The following is a 19,859-nucleotide window of genomic DNA, read 5'->3' on the forward strand; positions in this document are numbered from 1 at the left end:
TGGCTTGAGCCTGCTGGGCCTAAAACCAGAAGTCTGACTACATATATGTCTGTGCCCCTGCCTCATCCCAGACCCTCATGGCCTCCTTCCCTGATGGGCTCTGGTGCTTTTAAAGCATGTTGGGAGCAGGGTCTCTCGCAGGTCCAGAGGGCCCTGGGCCACCCCCAGCTTTTGAGGGCCTTCATCAGAATACACATTTAAAAAAAAAGATGAGACATGAAAACAAAATAAGACTCCAAAAAAAAGAGGGAGACAGATGTGGAACACTCTGTTGTTGTTTAATAAATGCCTTTCTACCTTATCAAAGGCCAAGCAGTTAACAAGTGCCTAAATCAGAGACCCCCTTTGAGCCTGAGATCAAGGTCAAATGGTGCTTCATGCCCCTCCCCCCCCCAACCCACTTCTGATTGGCTCTGGTTGAGGGAGGGTACCACACAGTTCTGATTGGTAGCCATTAAACTCACTTGAATTTGAGTAATTTTGCCAGGTGTCCCATGTTCATCACCAGAGGGCTGGAGCACATGACCTATGAGGAAAGGCTGAGGGATTTGGTCTTACTTAGTTTGCAGAAGAGTGAGAACTGATTTGATAGTAGCCTTCAACTTACCTATACCTACCTATCTCAGAGAACTGGAAGGGACCTTGAGAGGTCATCGAATCCAGTCCCCTGCCATCATGGAAAGACCAAAGAAGATGGAGAGAGGCTGTTCTCAGTGGTGACAGATGGCAGAACAAGGAACAATGGTCTCAAGTTACAAAGGGGGAGGTCTAGGTTGGATATCAGGAAAAATTATTTCCCCAGGAGGGTGGTGAAGCACTGGAATGTGTTGCCTAGAGAGGTGGTGGAATTTCCATCCCTAGAGGTTTTTAAGTCCAGGCTTGACAAGGTCCTGGCTGGGATGATTTAGTTGGGCTTCATCCTGCTTTGGGCAGGGGCTTGACTAGATGACCTCCTGAGGTCCCTTCCAGCCCTAGGGTTCTATGATTCTGTGATAATGTGATCATTGGAATTGGTTAAAGGAATTCAATATCTACAACATTTCCAAGGTTCTTGGTTCAGGCTTGAAGCAGTGATGAAGTAAACTACTAGCTTAAGTCAAGTCTCTGGCTACTTCCAAATCATTAGAAGGACTTCAGTCTCTTTGTTAGAATGCTCCCAGGGTAAAAGTCCGTAGTCCAGAGGTAAGATGGAGATGTTCCCAGGGCCTTTTATACCTTCTGACATGACATTGTTCTTACTGTGTAAAAGTACAATAACAAGATGGAGTTGGAGTCACACGGGCAAGACACAAGCCCATGCAGAGTTTTGCCTAGTCACAGCTGAAACCGTTACCCATGTTGTATTTAAAGGTTCACAGAAAAGTTCATTTCAGTGCAGATGGGTGTCCCCCGTGAACCATTCTCACTTGAGTGTTTCTTGATGAGCCATTCATCTTGAATAGTCCTTTCCCTCATATGCTATCAGACTGCTTCATTGATGCTACTCAAAATCAAACACATTGGAGTACAACACCTTGAAATAGAAACACAAAGCCAAAGTTCATAACTTCAAATACAAAAATGATATATCCGTATGTAGTACTCAGAGGCACTGAGATCTCATCTGGGGTGAGTGAAGTCTCTACTCTACAGCATGAGCTGAGCAGCCTCTGGCCCTTAGCTTGTGTGGTAGGGTGCAGGCGTTTAGACCCTCTACTCACAGGTTCTCTCCCTGGTGTTGGGTAACCCAGGTCTGTCAGCACTACAGCTCATGCATTGGCTGGGAAGAGCTGCTGGAAGGTCTCAGAAGCTCAGGATGTGCTTCCTCAGTGCAGGGAAGTATGTAACATCCTGAGACCTCATCTGGGGTGAGTGAAGTCTCTGTTCTACAGCCTTGGCTAAGAGCTAGCTGGCCTGTAGCTCATGTGGTAAAATGCAGGGCTTTAGACCCTATGGTTGCAAGTTCTATCTCCAGGGCCTGCAACCCAGGTCTGTCAGCATCACACATATAAACAGCAAATCATAACCTTCCCCATAACACCTCATGTGGATGCAATTTGTTGAAAATATATAACAACAGTTGCAACAATGAGCTACATGGCAATATTATGATCAGGCATCACTCTCTGTGCTACCTTTTCTCTCCAGCCTGGGCTGCGCCTCACAATATTTTGCCAGGGACAAGCAGCAAACCCCTCCGGGTGCTATTATAAGTCAGCACAACAGCATGTGGCACTTCACTCCCTGCTAGACTGCATGAATGCTCCCAAAGGTACTCATAAATCACACAAAGAGGGGCACCAGGCACTTTCGCCCACATCCACAGCTTTGTACCTTAGAGCTGTACCCATCTTGCCCTAGTCAGTAGCCTATCTAGTGTAAAGTGGGTTGTCTGGTCCATGCCGTGCTTAATGTGGAGAGGACTTCACAATCCAAGCTAAGGTTTCTAAAGCAAAGCGTGCTGTTTTAGGTAAAGTATTAAGAAGTGTTATTGACTACAGAAGGACAGCATCTGAATGATTATAAGTGGTAGGCATAAAAGGTCAGAGATAATTACCAGAGAAAATAAAAGATAACTGCACAATCTACATCTTAAACCTCACTATACTAGGCAGTATTTAGACCTAGCAATTTTCTCACCCCAGTGGATGTTACACAGGTTCCCCTCTTAACCTGGGCCAGCCACCAGATGAAGCCTTCATCTTCTCAGTGTTCTTTCTGCTTCCAGCATAGATGAAGGTGGAGAAAAGCCAAGGAATGCTGCCACTGTTCCCTCTTTTATACTCTTAGTCCGTGTTCCTGGAAGCTACTCCTGGAGGATTCCTTGGCGTTTTGGGGATAGCTGGGAGATGTAATTGCTCCGGCATGCCTGGTCAACTTTAGGGCCTCCACCCAGTGAGCCATGCCTGGTATAGTTCCAATCAAAGCCACCCACAGGGCATCCTAATCAGATGCCCAAACCTCAGATAGCTCCTCTCAATCAGGAGAAGTGGCTGTATTCCCAGGACCAAGAAGCTGAACTCAGCCTGTCTTGGGCAGTAAGCCCAGCTACCCTGCAGAGAAACCTCCTTTTCATAGCTTGCACCTGCAGTTTAGTCCTTTGGGGCATTACCCAAAGTTCATGACCATAGGGGAGGATAGGGACGTAACCTGTGAGCTGTGAACTGAGAGCTTTGTCTGAATTCCCATGGATCGATACAGGGCCTACATCACCAATGCTGTTCCACCAACCCACCGCTTGATTTCACACTCCCACGTGCTGTCACTCATGAACAAGACTCCAAAGATACCTGAACTTGTCCACTAAGGGCTCGTCCGCTCGCCTGGAGAGAGCAGCCCTCCATTTTCCGGGAGAGGACCACGACTTCTGACGTGGAGCTGCTGAGTCTCATCCCAGCCATGTCACATTCAGAAGCAAGAGGTTTGAATACGTGTTGTAGATCACAGCCTGAAGAAGCACAAAAGACATCATCTGTCAACAGCCGAGATGCCACAGCAGAGTTCCCACACCAGACACACCCCACAGCCCAGCTGCACCTTGACATTCTGTCCATGAAAATCACAACCAGAATGGGGACAAGACGCACCCTTGCCGGAGTGCAATACCCACAGAGAACAAACACAACTTCATGGCAAGAACTGAGCCACCGGCTAGCATGCCAAACTGACACCAGCACCTCTTACGCCCACAAGACAGCTCAGGGAATGTGATCTAATGGCTTTTCCAGACCCTTGTTCCTTTTTGTTAATTACCTTACTGTAATCGGTCTGTTTTCAATTGCAGTCACATCAGTCCCACTTTTTATACTTTTAAAGAAACACTTTCTTTTATTATCAAGTCCAAACGTAAAGAACCAGATCCAAAATGAGTTCCAGCACCAGGGAGCCTGGTCGCATGCCTCGGCTGGGCCAACCACAACCCAGGTTTACAGAAAACACAAAATTATTCCCAGGTCATTGTTCTGAATGTTGAGCCATTATGTTTCTGAAATATCAATAATGGCCCACAGTAGCCCCTCTACATTAGGGGTGAGCAGGCCCATTGGGAGAGGGGCGTGAAATTTCATAAGGACACACAGCACAATCAGCTGCTGGGTCTCAGGCTCATCCATCTCATTAAAAACGATGAATCTGTTTACGTTTTCATGTCTGCGTGTTCACATTTATACACCAATAAATCAAGTTTTCTACAGATTTATTTTCTTACTGGGCCAAAAGGGTTTTTCTTCATATAAACCTGACAGAAATTCCTGTTGAGTTGGGTGACATGAGACAGGTTGGGGTGGCCCTGCTAATTGCAGGTACGAAATCGAGTGTACGCATTCAGCAGATCGCAACTTTAAAAATGATATGTTCCATGATGCTTTTTGCCTAAAATGGATTTGAGATTGCATATTTAATGAAATTTAATGTGGGTAAGTGTAAGGTAATGCACATTGGAAAAAATAACCCAAATTACACGTACAACATGATGGGGTCAAATTTAGCTACGACAGATCAGGAAAGGGATCTTGGAGTTATAGTGGATAGTTCTCTGAAGACATCCACGCAGTGTGCAGCGGCAGTTAGTAAAGCAAATAGGATGTTAGGAATTACTAAAAAAGGGATCGATAATAAGACAAAAGATATCATACTTCCCCTATATAAAACTATGGTACGCCCACATCTTGAGTACTGCGTGCAGATGTGGTCTCCTCACCTCAAAAAAGATATATTGGCATTAGAAAAGGTTCAGAAAAGGGTGACTAAGATGATTAGGGGTTTGGAACGGGTCCCATATGGGGAGAGGCTAGAGAGACTGGGCCTTTTCAGTCTGGAAAAGAGGCGATTGAGGGGCGATATGATGGAGGTATATAAAATCATGAATGGTGTGGAGAAAGTGAATATAGAAAAATTATTTACCTTTTCCCATAATACAAGAACTAGGGGACACCAAATGAAATTGATGGGTAGTAGGTTCAAAACTAATAAAAGGAAATTTTTCTTCACACAGCGCACAGTCAACCTGTGGAACTCCTTGCCGGAGGAGGCTATGAAGGCCGGGACTCTATTAGGGTTTGAAAAAGAGCTCGATAAATTTTTGCAGGTTTGGTCCATAAATGGCTATTAGCCAGGGGTAAAGTATGGTGCCCTAGCCTTCAGTACAAGGGCAGGAGATGGATGGCAGGAGATAAATCACTTGATCATTGTCTTCTGTTCTCCTTCTCTGGGGCACCTGGCATTGGCCACTGTCGGCAGACAGGATACTGGGCTGGATGGACCTTTGGTCTGACCCAGTATGGCCGTTCTTATGTTCTTATATTCATAAGTCAATTTCCCTAATGCTTGTGGGAAGCCTGACCCGGGGCATTTCCCAAACTGACAGCATATTTAAGTGACAGCCCTACAACACATTCTCAAAACTTCATCTGCATTAAGGAGGGATGTATATAGCTAGAACGGTGACCTCCAGCAGTTCATAACCCTTTCTCTGATACCGCACACAGCCTGCTTTCTATGCAGTGTCACTGTTATATGTAAATGAGGAATATGCTTAGGGTTACAGGTGGGTCCCCCAAAGCCTGGAGTGTCACGACATCACAACAGTGATCTTTTGCCCGGCCAAACAACAAGTTTTCAGATGCTCCTTCTCCAGGCACACTGGGGAAAAGCTCATTACAACAGCGCACAGGGGGTGATTACAAAGGGAGAATCCTCTGCAGCGGCTTTTGTGCCCAGAGAAAGCGACTGACAAGGGAGGTGCTTTGATCTAGAAGCCTCCTCTAGGCTGCAGTAAAAGCCCCTCATTTCCCGAGCAGCGAAGGTTGAAATGGCAGCAAACAGACGGCCACTGCCCTGGTAACAGCTGGGCCTCAGAAAACAGTCATTGTCTGAGGGCTGCCTTCCTGTTCTGGGAGAGCAACAGGAAACCACACAATGAATAGAGTTGGAGCAGGTGAGAGCAGAGCCTTTTACGGTGCTGCAGAACCCAGCTCTCCCCGGCCCCCGGGCCTGCGCCTGAGCACCCGTCCCTTCCCCACAGCCTAACCTTCAGTGCCTGTCCCTTCCCCACAGCCTGAGTGTCCGTCCCTTCACCATGGCCCATCCCTCAGCACCTGTCTCCCCCCCACCCCCGCCAGGCCTGCACCTGAGCACCCCCCCCAACAGCCTAACCTTCAGTGCCTGTCCCTTCCCCACAGCCTGAGTGCCCCCCACCTTTCCCACAGCCTAACCCTCAGTGCCTGTCCCTTCCCCACAGCCCGCACCTGAGCGCTCATCCCTTCCCCATGGCCCACCCCTCAGTGCTCGTCCTGTAACAGTATAACCATTATGATCAAAACAAAAGAGCAGTCCAGGAGCACTTTAAAGACGAACAAAATAATTTATTAGGTGATGAGCTCTGAGGGGACAGACCCACTTCTTCAGATCATAGGGTCTGTCCCACGAAAGCTCATCACCTAATAAATTCTTTTGTTAGTCTTCAAAGTGCTCCTGGACTGATCTTTTGTTTGGATAGTCTATAGACTAGCACGGCTCCCTCTCTGGTACTATAACCAATATGGTTTTTCTGTAGCCATACTGAGATGCCTAGAGCTCTTCTGCTGCCAGAATAAAGAGCAGCAGCTGGTAACTGTGAAGCTACAGGTCACACACTCACATCCCAGCTACATTTCAGTGCGCTAGTGTCACACCAGGTTGTTAAGAAGCAGACCACATCCTCCTGCCACTCACTGTTGTCAGATAAAGCCACAGATCTCAAGATGAACGGTAGCAGAGAGGTCGCCCTGTTAGTCTGTGTTCTGACAAAACAAACGGCAGCCGTGTAGCACTTTAAAGACTAACAAAGTGATTTATTAGGTGATGAGCTCTGGTGGGACAGACCCACTTCCTAGACCTGACTACCTGACTGCTGCTTTGTTTTGTTAGATCTCAAGGTGAGTAAAGAAAACTTAGTTAACGGCATTTCCCCTGGCAAGTAATGACTTAGCAGTAGCTGTGGCAGTGGAATCCCCATTCGATGAGGAACCTCCATTCTTTTGTACTGTTTCCTGTATAATCTCTGTCTGGTTTGTAGCTGCTCCCATCTGCGATATACTGAATTTTGCTAGGTGTAAGTCAGTTCAGGTGGTGGGATTTGATTGGGGAGGTAATTCAGAATACTGCCCCTTCCTCCTTCTGCATGTGGGAACTAATGATATGGCCAAGAATGACCTTGAGCGGATTATGTGGCTCTGAGAAGAAGGGTCAAAGAATTCGGAGTGCAGGTGGTGTTCTCGTCCATCCTTCCTGTCGAAGGGAAAGGGCTAGGTAGGGACTGTGGAAGTGAGGAAGTCAATGCATGGTTACGCAGGTGGTGTCGGAGAGAGGGCTTTGGATTCTTTGATCATGGGATGCTGTTCCGGGCACAAGGATTACTGGGAAGAGATGGGGTCCACCTAACCAAGAGAGGAAGGAGCATTTTCACAAGTAGGCTTGCTAACTTCATGAGGAGAGCTTTAAACTAGGTTCGCTGGGGGATGGTGACCAAAACGCTGAGGGGAGAAAGGAACTTGGAGGCTGGGAAGAAATGCAAAGAGGAATGTACAAAAGTGGACCCCTTGGTTCGAGCAGAGAGGGCAGGGAGATCAACTGGTTATCTAAAGTGTTTGTACACCAATGCCTGAAGCCCGGGTAACAAGCAGGAGGAATTAGAAGCCCTGGCCCAGTCCAAGAACTATGACTTGATTGGGATAACAGAGACTTGGTGGGATGACTCACATGACTGCAGGGCTGTCGTGAAAGGGTATAAACCATGGCTGTCCAACCTTTTGGCTTGCCTGGGCCACACTGAGTGAAGAGGAATTGTCTTGGGCCGCATATAAAATATATAATATAGTTAATGTATATAAATCACATAATAAAGTTAAAAGTTTACTATCTTGTGGGGCCGCATTACTAGCCGTCCAGGGCTGCATGCGGCCCGCGGGTTGCAGGTTGGACACGCCTGGTATAAACTGTTCAGGAAGAACAGGCAAGGGAGAAAAGAAGGAGGAGTTGCACTGTATGTAAGAGAGCACTTTGATTGCTTGGAACTCCAGCACATAGAGGGATAAAAGCCTGTTGAGAATCTATGGGTCAAGCTTAGTGTGTAGGCAGCACTGGAGATGTGGTGGTTGGTGTCTGCTACAGGCCGCCAAATCAGGATGATGAGGTAGATGAGGCTTTTTTTGGACAACTGAGAGAAGTTTCCAGATCTCAGGCTCTCATTATCATGGGGGACTTTAATTACCCCGACATCTGTTGGGAGACCAATACGGCAGTACACAAGCAGTCCAGGAAGTTTCTGGAGAATGTTGGGGATCACTTCTTGGTGCAAGTGCTGAAGGACTCAACCAGAGGTCATGCTCAGCTCAACCAGCTGCTTACAAACAGGGAGGAACTAATAGGGAAGGTAGAGGTGAGTGACAACCTGGGAAGCAGTGATCATGAGATGGTAGACTTCAGGATCCTGACCAAAGCAAGAAAAGAGAGCAATAAATTACACACCTTGGACTTCAGAAAAGCAGACTTTGACTCCTTCAGGAACCTGATGGGCAGAATCCCCTGGGATGCTACCATGAAGGGAAAAGGAGTCCAGGAAAACTGGCAGTATTTTAAGGAAGCCCTATTGAAGGTACAGAAAGAAACCATCCTGATGTGCAGCAAGAGAAGTAAATGTGGTAGCAGACCAAACTGGCTTACTGGGGAAATCCTTGGAAAACTTAGGCACAAAAAGGGAGCTCACAAAAAATGGAAACTTGGACAGATGTCTGGGGAGGGATATAAATGTATAGCTCGGGAATGTAGGGCAGTTATCAGGAAGGCGAAAGCGCAACTGGAATTGCGACTCACGAGGAATGTGAAGGATAACAAGAAAAGTTTCTACAGGGATGTTAGCAAGAAGAAGGTGATCAGCGAGGCTGTGGGACCCCTGCTGGATGAGGGAGGTAACCCAGTGACAGACGATGTAGGGAAAGCTGAAGTACTTAATGCTTTCTTTGCCTCTGGCTTCATGGACAAGGACAGCTCCCGGACTAATGAGACAACTGATGCACTGTGGGATGAAGGTGGACGGCCTTTGGTGGGGAAAGAACAAGTTAGGAGCGATCTAAAAAAGCTAAACGTACACAAATCCATGGGCCCGGACTTAATTCATCCGAGGGTTCTAAGGGACTTGGCGTATGTCATTGACAAGCCCTGGGCCGTTACCTTTGAAAAGTCGTGGAGATCAGGAGAGATCCCAGATGACTGGAAAAAGGAAAATGTAGTGCCCATCTTTAAAAAAGGGAAGAAGGATGATCCAGGGACCTATAGGCTGGTCAGTCTTACATCAGTCCCTGGAAAAATCATGGAGGGGATCCTCAAGGAAGTCATTATGAGGCACTTGGAGGAGGGGAAAGTGATCAGGAATAGTCAGCATGGATTCATGAAGGGCAGGTAATGCCTGACCAATCTGATTAGTTTCTATGAAGAGATAACAGGCTCTGTGGACAGGGGAAAATCAATGGATGTGATTTATCTTGACTTTAGCAAAGCTTTTGATAAGGTCTCCCACAATATTCTTGTCAGTAAGTTAAAGGAATGTAAATTGGATAAATGGATGGTAAGGTGGATAGAAAGCTGGCTAGAAGGTCGGGCCCAGTGGGTAGTGATCAACGGCTCAATGTCGGGATGGCGGTCGGTTTCTCGTGAAGTGCCCCAAGGTTCGGTTCTGGGTCCTGTTCTGTTCAACATATTTATCAATGACCTGGGTGAGGGGTTGGATTGCACACTCAGCAAGTTTGCTAAGCTAGGGGGAGAGGTAGATACGCTGGAGGGTAGCGACAGGGTCCAGAGTGACTTAGACAAATTGGAAGACTGGGCGGCAAGAAATCTGATGAGGTTCAATAAGGACAAGTGCAGAGTCCTGCACTTGGGCTGGAAGAATCCCAAGCATTGTTACAGGATGGGGTCCGACTGACTTAGTAGTAGTTCTGCAGAAAAGGACCTGGGAGTTGTAGTGGACGAGAAGCTGGACATGAGTCAACAGTGTGCCTTTGTAGCCAGGAAGGCTAATGGCATATTAGGTTGCATCAAGAGGAGCGTTGCCAGTAGATCCACAGAAGTGATTATGCCTCTTTATTCGGCTTTGGTGAGGCCACATCTGGAGTACTGTGTCCAGTTCTGGGACCCCAATTATAGGGAGGATGAGGACACACTGGAGATGGTCCAACGGAGGGCAACCAAAATAATTAAGGGGCTGGAGCATATGACCTATGAAGAAAAGTTGAGGGAATTGGGACTGTTTAGTCTGCAGAAGAGAAGACTGAGGGGGGGATTTGATAACAGCCTTCAACTTACTGAAGGGAGGTTGTTCACAGTGGTCACCGGTGGCAGAACATGGAACAATGGTCTTAAGCTGCGGTTCGGAAGGTCCAGGTTAAATATTAGGAAAAACTTTTTCCCTAGGAGGGTGGTGAAGCATTGGAATGGTATCCCCAGGGAAGCAGTGGAGTCTCCACCCCTGGCGGTGTTTAAGTCTCACCTTGACAAAGCCCTGGCTCGGCTGATCTGATGGGTTTAGTCCTGCCTAGAGCAGGGGGCTGGACTTGATGGCTTTTTTAGGTCTCTTCCAGCTCTATTGTTCTGTGATTCTAAGATTCTGTTACAGTAGGTTATGATTGGTTAGTCAAATTGTACTAAAATAATTGGTCAAGGTCTAGCTAAGCAGGACTCAAGTTTCACCACTTAAACTGGGGTCCAAGAAGGAAAAAGAAGGAAAGAGGGAGAGCGGGAAAGGAAGGCAGGAAGGGAAGGATGGAAGAAGGAACACCTGAAGGAAAAAACCTGGGAGGACTCACCCCCCGCAAGCCCAGCACTGCCAGACCCTGAGCTGCAGCAGCCAGCCTCCAGAGAGTGACTGTGTCTGTCCCAACAGAGGAAGTGGGCGGCCGTACCCGGATTGGTGGGCATGACACAGTGCTTTGCCTGGATTCTGCTTGCTGGGGAATTGTCAGTAAATAAACAATAAGAATATCACTGCATCAGGCTTTTTCAGTGGCACAGATCCTGCAGACCTGCAGGGAATTACACCCTGAGCCCTAGGAACAGCGTAAAGTGGGAGTTTAAATTAACAGGGCCACACCTTGAGCTCTATGGGTTGGGGAAAGGTGTGTGTGTCCCTGAAGTGTGGAAGGGCTAAAGCAATTTGTGCGGGTAACCGTCTGTTCCCTGCAGCCTGCACCTGAGTGCCTGTCTCTTCCCAGGGTGGATGAGGTCTCTGGTATGAGGACAAGCTGAGAGTGGACATGGTGCTCAGGGTGCAAGAGTGGGCAGGTCCCTGGTGCAAGGCAGGGGAGGGATGGGTGCATGGACAGTGAGTGAAGCTTCCTTTAGGGAAGCTGGGCCCCTGCCACACTCCTCCTGCTGGTCCCTCACCCCTACTCCTTGCTCTTAGGCCCCTGCTGGCCCCAGCAGCTCCCGTCAGGGTGTAGGTGGGTGCTGAGAACTCAGCCCCAGCCGGAACCATGATGGAGCCTCTGCCCTGTTTAAATCCCACCATTTGCAGCCTCACTTATGACCCTAGCCTATTCCTGCCTTTCCCCTGCCCTGCCCCCATTCTGCCCCCCTCACATCTTTCCCCAAGGCCCTGCCCCCAAACTCCTTTCTCCTCCCTGCATACACCCATCTCCATTACGGCCCCGTGACTGGAAAAGCTCTGTGGGGTCCCTGGGCATGAGCCCTGTGGTCCTATGCGGTAATCCCATAATCTCCCCTGCTTCCCCCACTGGCAGAGCAACATCTGGGGAGGCTTGGGGTTCCTGGGGTGGGGGGAGCCCAGCAGCCAGAGCCCTGCAAGCCTAAATCAGCTGAGCTGGGGTCTGAGGCTCAGCCCTCCAGGTTTTTAATGCAGTGTAGACAGACCCTAGGAAACACCACATGACCACACCAGGGCACGTGTGTTGCAGTAGGGGCTCTATTCCAGTCTCTCTCTGACCTCCAACTGGGTGTGACATGACAGGGTACAATCCAGGCTAATGAGAAGCTGTGCCCGGCCTGCCCTCTTACCTGGGGAGGCTTTTACTCTGCGTCACCACTGTAGCCTCCAGCCTGGACTGCCCTCTCAGCTCTGTGTAGGCTGCACGCAGCCATGTACACCTGGGCTCTCACCTGCCTGCATTAAAGTGCAGTGACCCCAACAAGCCCCCAGTCCCAGATTTCCCCCAGAAATGTACGTCCCATCCCACCCAGTCGTCTCCTGGACAACACGTGCACATAAAGGCCAATATTTCTTTAATAGAAACAATATGCACATAACATCCCATCCCAAATGCAGTTTTCTAAACACGCCAGCTTAAGCCCACTGGCTTAGATAAAACAGTAAAACAGGTTTATTAACTATAAAGAAAGGTTTTCAAGTGGGTACAAATAATGAGGCATGAAAGCCAGAAGCGGTTACAAGAATCGAGATAAAACTCAACTGGTGCCTAACTTAAACTACGTTAAGCTCAAAACAGAGTTTTCTCACCATGTGGCTAAAAGCACTTACACTGATCAAACTTCATAGGGTCAGCCCTTTTCTCCCTGAAGCTAGCAAATGGTTTGTTTGCAGTTGTGTCTGTTTGGGTGTTTTTCTTGTTTGTGAAAGGTACGTAAATGAAGGAAACTAAGAATACAGGTCTTGCACATTTGGCTGCTTATTTCAAAATGGATCCTTTCAAGAGAAGAAAACCACTGTAGATAGTGTCCTTTAGAAAATACCCCCCATCTTCAAAAGGATTCTTTTTCCTTTTCATTATGGGAAGAAGAATTTTTTTGAAGTTGGAGGGTTTACTTTCAAGACAGCAGCGTCTACAAGGGTTTTCTTCTTTTGAAATAAGAATATGCAAATGAGGTGCCAAATATGCAAATCTACACCATATTTACATTTTCAGCTTCCCTCGTTTGCATACCTCTTTCAAAAGAAGAATGCAAGTGTAGACACAGCCTGGTTGTTTCAGGTGCTGTGAATGGGATGGGCAGGGAGAGAGACGTGGTGTCTTACACTGGTTGTCCCCTTTTGCTATTCCCCTCTTGAGAAACATTTCCAGGGGAGATTTAGGAGACAGGGCATCTAGGTGGAAGGATGCGTCCTGCTGCTTTTCCTCACCACTTTGAGTGCCCCTTCAGCTTGAGGGCAACAAAAGTGATTCAGGGGCTGGAGCACATGACCTATGAGGAGAGGCTGAGGGATTTGGGCTTGTTTAGTTTACAGAAGAGAAGACTTAGGGGTGATTTAATAGCAGCCTTCAACTTACTGAAGGGAAACTCGAAAGAGGAGGGTGAGAAACTGTCCTCAGTGGTGTCAGATGGCAGAACAAGGAGCAATGGTCTGAAGGTGAAGAGGGAGAGGCGTAGGTTAGATATTAGGAAAAGCTGCTTCACCAGGAGGGAGGTGAAGCACTGGAATGCGTTGCCTAGAGAGGCGGTGGATTCTCCATCCCTTGAGGTTTTTAAGTCCCAGCTTGACAAGGTCCTGGCTGGGATGACTTAGTTGAGGTTGATCCTGCTTGAAGCAGGGGGCTGAACTAGCTGACCTCTTGAGGTCCCTTCCAGCCCTAGGATTCGAGGATTCTATGAGGACTCTGTTGAGCACTTAAATGTAAAATCAAACAGAACACGTCTTCCTTTGTTCAGTACAGACGTGTTTGCCACCTCAGGCTGCATTAATAATGCCAGACAGAGGAATTTATAACTTCCTTTTACCAGGCCTACGTTGAGCAGCAAGTTATGAGCTTTCGGAGGGTACCTCATGAGACGTACTTTGTACACAGATTATTACAACAGCATAGCAGGTATGGCAACAGAGCTACATCTATCACGCTGGGTCCCTGCTTCTGCCCTGCAACGCTCCATCGTGATATCATTCAGTCCACTGAGCAGCTGTGAAGGGGCCAAATTCAAAGTATCCCCTGGCAGAGGGGCTCCCCACATGGGTGGAGCCAGCCAGGCCAATGCCTATGCCTGTCACACCCTGTACAGTGCAGGGGGGGAGGATACTGGGGACGAGGTTCCCCCCAGCGCCAGGGCCAGGAGGTGCAGAGTCAGGCTGGGAAGCCCTTGCAAAACCCCAGTCTTTGTGTCCGGGCGTGGCATTGGGGCAGATGGGATTTTCTCTGGTGCTGCCTGAAATGTGGAGACTCTTGTGCTGCCCAATAGCCATCAGGGAAAGGAGGAGGAGCCGGATCCCCATGGAACCCCCAAATACGCCCCCCCATCTCCCGAGGGATTAACAGGCACAGGCTGAGCTTCAGCTCCTGACCATATAAAGCAGCCCCCACCCCAGCCAAGCTGGGAACGCTGGCCCAATGCCCAGCAGCCGGCTGAATCTTGTCACCTTCTGTGGGTGTTCTTTCCAGGCTGGGCTGGGAGAGGGGACTTCTTGGCAGATCTTACCAGGGCCTGGGTCCAAGGTGGGGAGGGGGAAGAGCAGGCAAGCCTACGGGATCCCAGATTCGGTTCCTGCCGGTCTCGGTTTGAACTGGAGGCCCAGACACCAGCTGAGCCCCAGATACTGGGGGTCTGTGGGAACATTTCCCATGGAGGTCCCCACCCTGGCCGGGCCACCCTTCACTTGCATGTATGGGGTGGCCTTTCTCGGCCTGTCTTGCCTAGGACTGTGATACTGGATGACCTGGGGCTTTGCATGGCCCTGGTGTCCCAGCCGAGCTGAGCAGTCCTGGGGGTCAGGACATCCCACACAACTGAGTGGAAGGTTGCCCTGGTGCTCAGCCCGCTGACTGCTTGGGGGCAAGCCGTAACTCCTCATTAACTTTCCCCTGCAGCGGTTAAATGGGGTACCTCTGTCTCTTTCGCCTCCCAGCACTCGTGGAGGGCACCGACCCCAGGTCCTTTGCAGTCCTGCCCAGCAGCCGGGCTGTCTTCATCTTCCCTTCCCTCTTTGTCAGCTCTGCATCAGGCAGAAGCTGGTAGCATGAGACCAGGAGGCTCCCTCATTCATATGGCCCAGCTTGCCCAATGGAACCCCAGCACGCTCTCACCAACCCGGTTTTGGTTTCATGGCCCCAGCCCAAGGTGCAGAGGGAAGTGTCCAGGGAAGAGTGTGCAGCTCTCTCAGCTCCGCACGCTGAGGAATTTCACCCTGAACCCAGCAGGAGCTGCTAGTACCACCAGCCTGGGCAGTGATTGCTCCTGACTGGCAGAGATCCCACCGCACACACCAAGATGGATCTCCCTGTTCCCAGGTGCCCCATCCCAATTTGTCAGGCCTCTTAATTTCCAGACATCTTGGTGCATGGTGCGCGACTGTCAGGTATTCAGGCACCGAACGAGGCAGATGGGCATCGGGGGCGGTGGGTGGGGGGCGTTCAAAAGCACGCATTTTCTGCCCGAAAGGATGTGGCCATGCAACCAGGGGCTGGGGAGGTGGCTCAGTAGTGAAGGTGGGCAGGTGCTGAGGGCAGGGGCCGCTGTTGTGCATCAGCTGCCTGAACCACCTCTGAAGTGGTTTGCTAAGAGGCGTGCTCCTGAATGAGCAGAGAATCAGAGCCTGACACCTGCACCAACCACTAGGCCTGCTGTCACCCTTCCCCTCTCCTCGTGCAGTGTTCCGCTGGACCTCATTGCGGCATCTGGTCCCCAGCGTGTGCAGGGACAGGCCAAAGAGGAAGTGCAGTTTCTCTATGCTGCTGTCTCTGAGCCCAGCCAGCTGGAGCTTTCCCAAGGGATTTCCTCCCAGGTTTGGTTTCATGGCCCCAGCCCAAGGTGCAGATGTGCACGTGGTAGCGTCCAAGGAGGAGCACACGGTTCCTGCTGCTCTGCACGCTGGCTGCACTCACGAATTTTGCCCTGAGCTGTTTGGCGCCCTGCCTCCTGTCCCGTGACTCTCAGCATGCTGCCGCTCCACAGCACGCACTCCCAGCCGGGCACTCGGGCCAGCCCGCAGCCTCGGCCTGCTGCGGAGTCCCTCTCCCAGAAGGGCTGCAGAGCTCCAGGAGTGCCGGCTCCCAGCTGGGCTCCAGGGGGGGCTCCCCCAGTTTTGTGTCCTTAGAGGGATGCAATCAATTAAGACTCACTCCCTCTTTTTAAAGCCCGGTTCCTGTTGGTGAAAGGTGCAGCTCCATGGAGCATCGGTAGTATCTGGGCCTTCCCCAGCCCCTTCCCTGCACTTACAGCACAGCTGAACCTGCAGGCCCTGAGGCAGGTCATGGCCCCCTTGTTCTGGGTGCTGCAGACACAGAGCGAGTGATGGGCCCTGCCTCAGAGTGCACCAGCCTCCTCAGCCATGCGGAATAGCCCTTTACAGAGGTGGAGCTGAAGCACCTAATGCCTTTGCCAGGTGCTGAGCCCAAAGTTACTGCCTAAGCCCTTACCTGGCCTCCCTCTCTCATGCCTCTGACATGCCCAGGGCTTTGCTTTCAGGCACCCCGGCCCTTAGCCCTGGAATAACACATGCCGCTTAGGGGATCCCCTTAGGAAGCCGATGTGGTGAGGAACACAACATGTCATTTGCTTTGGCCAGATAACCTCCAGCCAACGCACAGACACTTGTGCCCAGTTCGTCTTTGCAGCCTCTGTTTTCAGAGACTAAACTCCCCTTCCCAGGTCCCTTGTCCGCCTGCGGCTTCCTGCTCAGTGGAGCTATGCTGGCTTACGGCCCCTGTGACTGTGGCCCTTCCAGGGCATGCATTGCTTCTCAGGAAAGAAAACAGGAAATGTCTCAACAAAACACTCCGTTAATGGTGAGTGGCGATGGTGACAGCAAATAATTGACCCGTCACTCTCAAAGAATGTCAGGAACCATTCAATGTTACGAAGCAGCTCACTAGCCGGCACTCAAGGTCATCTCTAGAAATACCCTATTGCCTGAAAAGCACCAACCCACCATGAGAACACAGCCAATCTCTCGTCATGCGTTTGCAGAGCAGCCTGCCCCAGGCCAGCCACAGTTCCTGCACCCACAGCACTAACTGCATCCTCCTGACAGATGTTTGTGCGACCTGCCGCCCTTTGCCCTCGCTTTGAGTGAGACGCAGGCAGACGCTCGCTCTGCCGGAGATCTCCACGAGAAAACCCTGCAGGGAGGATTGTTCGGCTCCTAAGCCAGCGCAGAAGGAGCTGCGGATGCATCTGAGGCTCTGACTCGGCCTGTGCTCCCTGCTCTGAGAGTGCTTGTCCCTGCTCCCCTGAAGCCAAGCCCTGCAGGCTGTCGCAGGTGCATCTGTACCACCCACTAGGCCAGTTCCCGGCGTCTGCAGAACTTTGAGCTTCCCGACTTGTGCCAGATGCAGTTGGACAGCTCCGTGCTGTGAATGTTAGATTTCAGCAGCCTCCCCCCCGACTCCTCTCCCTGCACTTTTCTCCCCTTCCCAGGCCACACCTGGCCTGAAACAAACAAAACCAGGTCTTTAGGCAATTCTCCATGGAATGGAGCTTTGCTGCCTCCCCAGGCTAGGGGGTGTCTGTTTAGGCTGCCTCTCTGCTGCTGGGGGTAGGGGGAGGGTGTCGGCATATTTGTGAACACCTCTGGTTGTGTGTGTTTTGTCTACAGGGGTGTCAGGGGTCGGCGAGCACCCAGCTGCCCCTTTGCATGTGCATGTCTGTACATCTTGTCCTATGGGCACCTGTGCCTAGCCCTCTGCATGTGTGGTCGTGACATCTCCCCTGGTGTCTGTGCTCAGTTACTGCTCCGCTCTCTGTTCCCTGTTGGCCCTGTGTTAAAGGGCAAAGGCAGGTTGCAGAGGGGAGTGCCCAGAGTCCAGCTGGGCAGACTTGCTCAACAACAGAGTGAGGCCAAACACAACCCTGCTGTCTGCAGCTTCTCCAGACATGGAGCGGAAGCAGGATGCGATTTCTGCCTGGGTTCAAATGGAGGCATTTCGATATGAGCCTGGAAAGTGTTTCAGGCGAGGCAGGGGGGAACAGGGAACAGGGACTATACTCACTGGGGGGTGAGGAGTCCAAGGTTGCTCCAGAGGAAGGGTGCAGGGTACAGGGCCCAGGAGTAGTGGCAGGCTATCCTCACTTGGGAGTCAGGTCAGTGGCTGTGGTTTGCCGCACTTGGGAGAGATGTAAAACTCCAGTTCTGGCAACTTGCAGCCCTGAACAATGTCGTGGCACTGTTCCCAGAAGCCAGGGTGTTAACGCAGAGCGCTGGCCCGATGCCCACCCAGCTTGTCATGTTCCACTGCCTTCACATTCCTCCTGCAGTGCCAGCTGGATACAGGATTCTTTTTGCCTCTGCGTCCAGCCCTGCTGTGCTGCTCCCTGTCTGTGGCTGCATTTCAGCCATGGGGGGCGGGCGGGGGGGGGGTGTGTGTGTGTGTGTGTGTGTGTGTGTGTGTGTGTGTGTGTGTGTGTGTGTGCACGCGCACACGCATTATACACAGTGCTCTGAAAAACAGGGAAGAGCGGATGCATTTGTTCATTTGTGAGCCCAAACCTGGGAGATGCTGGCTTTGAGGTCCTGTGTTAGTGCCCCACAGGCCCTGTCATGGGCCAGGCCCCTGTTGTGCTGGGTGCTGTACATTATGAGTGTGCTGGGTTCCCTGGGGTGTGAGATGGAAGTGGGGTGCTGCAGCGCCTCCTTAACTCTCCAGCCTGGGCTGTCTCTCACGATGCCTTGCTAGCAAAAACAGCAACCCCCTCCGGGCACTCAGCTCAGCACATCTGCATGGGGAGGCGCACACCCAGCCAGGGGTGAAGACTTGGGTGAAAGGGGTGCGGCTGGGGACTAGCCCCTCCCAGCTCACCATTCAGCACTGACCAGCCAACGCTGCCCATGGTGTCAGTGGTGATGTAAAGGGCCTGGGCCTCCAGCGGCTCCCACTCCCAGGGTAACTGCCCCCATTTGTCTCTCCCTGTCCAGAGCCACTGATGACAAACCCAGAGAAAGACGCTAGCAAATCTCCTAACCCTGAAATATATTGTCTTACCCGGCCAGCAGCCTGACCAGTGAAAGTTTATCTCCCAATCTACCCCTCTCCCGGTGTGCAGAAGACACAAATTAATCTTTCACAGGCATGTCAAGGCAAGGTTTTAGGTAAGATTTAAAAGAGATTTGTTAACTACAGAAAGGTGGATTATAAATGATTATAAAGTAAACTCTTTCATACCTGGCATTATAACTCTCAAACAACCGGCATTTTAACCATACGTAAATTTTCGTTATGTTTTCCATAAGTACAGTATAGTGCAAGCATATACAAATAAATACAGCAAATACAGTATAAGTTTACCATGTACACAACTATTGTCATTGGTAAATAAAGTCCTCTGCATCCATTTTTGTTTGTTTCTTAATATCTAATCTTGCTTTTCTTTAGTGTTGGGCATTGCTAGGTATCCCTCTCTGTTATTCACAATATTCTAATATCCAGCAACCTCCTGGTCCCGGGGCTGCCGGATATGGAAGAGTTTACTGTAAATTGTAGGCACAAACAGTCAGAGATAATTAGCAAAGAAAATCAAAGGTAAGCACAGGGTGAGCAACTCCCATCACAGGTACCAAGAGTGGCACACGAGGTGATTTTCATCGGCCTGTGAGGCAGGAGCTCAGCCCCCGCTGCTCCTTCCCTTTGCAGCAGGGAGCTTGCTCCAAGCTGGGACACTTGTGAATTAACCAAAGACCAGCTAATGCTGCCAAGCACCACCTACGTGGTAAAGCTCTGTGTCTGAACTGATTTAGTAATGAAGCCGTTGGAAGTAGGACTATAAGTGACTGTGAAAAGTGTCACTGGCTCTCAGACCGTCGAGAAAGGTCAAAAGGTCACTTTTCAGCTCTTCACCACTGGAGGGTGTCTGACCCCTGGCCTAAATCTCAAACCTTATTACACTGGGTAGCAGCCAGTTGTGTTCACCCCACGGGATGTCGCAGGCAGGTGACAGTTCTGAACACACAGACT

At 50.3% G+C, this 19,859-nt stretch overlaps 1 long non-coding RNA gene across 2 annotated transcripts in view; it reads right to left on the minus strand.

Annotated features, from left to right (window-relative positions):
- Nucleotides 1-274: 274 nt before the first annotated feature.
- Nucleotides 275-19,859, minus strand: part of LOC142003393 (uncharacterized) — a 52,726-nt gene continuing 33,141 nt past the window's right edge. For both annotated transcript variants that reach the window (XR_012642822.1, XR_012642823.1), the window contains 2 exons: nucleotides 3,270-3,427; nucleotides 275-1,513 (listed from right to left, as the gene is read on the minus strand). This is a non-coding gene — a long non-coding RNA (uncharacterized LOC142003393). The remainder of the gene's footprint in view (nucleotides 1,514-3,269; nucleotides 3,428-19,859) is intronic.

Source organism: Carettochelys insculpta, chromosome 29 (assembly GCF_033958435.1).
Source record: "Carettochelys insculpta isolate YL-2023 chromosome 29, ASM3395843v1, whole genome shotgun sequence".
Taxonomy (NCBI): Eukaryota; Metazoa; Chordata; order Testudines; family Carettochelyidae; genus Carettochelys; species Carettochelys insculpta.